The sequence below is a fragment of the Limulus polyphemus genome, unplaced genomic scaffold, assembly GCF_000517525.1.
Source record: "Limulus polyphemus unplaced genomic scaffold, Limulus_polyphemus-2.1.2 Scaffold1791, whole genome shotgun sequence".
In the NCBI taxonomy this organism is placed as follows: domain Eukaryota; kingdom Metazoa; phylum Arthropoda; class Merostomata; order Xiphosura; family Limulidae; genus Limulus; species Limulus polyphemus.
Window position 1 is genome coordinate 208,900 of NW_013667401.1, and position 831 is coordinate 209,730.

Below are 831 nucleotides of genomic sequence, written 5' to 3' on the forward strand. Positions count from 1 at the left end.
ATAGCTGACTGGCTTAATGTTAGTTGTATGATTATTTTTTCATTGACTTCAATTCTGGTTGATTGGTTTAATTGTTTAGTTCTATTGTAGTTCCTTCGAATCTGACTTTAGCATTGGTTGATTGGCTTAGTTGTTTAGATATATGATAATCTATGCATAGCTGACTGGCTTAATTGTTTAGTTGTATGATTATTTCTTCATTGACTTCAATTCTGGTTGATTGGTTTAATTCTTTAGTTCTATTGTAGTTCATTCGAATCTGACTTTAGTATTGGTTGATTGGCTTAGTTGTTTAGATGTATGATAATCTATGCATAGCTGACTGGCTTAATTGTTTAGTTGTATGATTATTTTTTCATTGACTTCAATTCTGGTTGATTGGTTTAATTGTTTAGTTCTATTGTAGTTCCTTCGAATCTGACTTTAGCATTGGTTGATTGGCTTAATTACTTAGTTGTTTAATAATAATTTCTTCATATCTGACTTCAATTCTGGTAGATTGGTTTAATTGTTTAGTTCTATTATAGTTCCTTCGAATCTGACTTTAGCATTGGTTGATTGGCTTAATTACTTAGTTGTTTAATAATAATTTCTTCATATCTGACTTCAATTCTGGTAGATTGGTTTAATTGTTTAGTTCTATTGTAGTTCCTTCAAATCTGACTTTAGCATTGGTTGATTGGCTTAATTACTTAGTTGTTTAATAATAATTTCTTCATATCTGACTTCAATTCTGGTAGATTGGTTTAATTGTTGAGTTCTATAATAGTTCCTCCGAATCTGACTTTAGCATTGGTTGATTGGCTTAATTACTTAGTTGTTTAATAATAA

The 831-nt window shown here is 29.4% G+C and overlaps 1 protein-coding gene across 1 annotated transcript in view; it reads left to right on the forward strand.

Annotated features, from left to right (window-relative positions):
- LOC106464946 (complement factor B-like) overlaps positions 1-831 on the forward strand; it is a 58,403-nt gene that overhangs the window by 53,934 nt on the left and 3,638 nt on the right. The gene's annotated exons all lie outside the window — the stretch shown is intronic.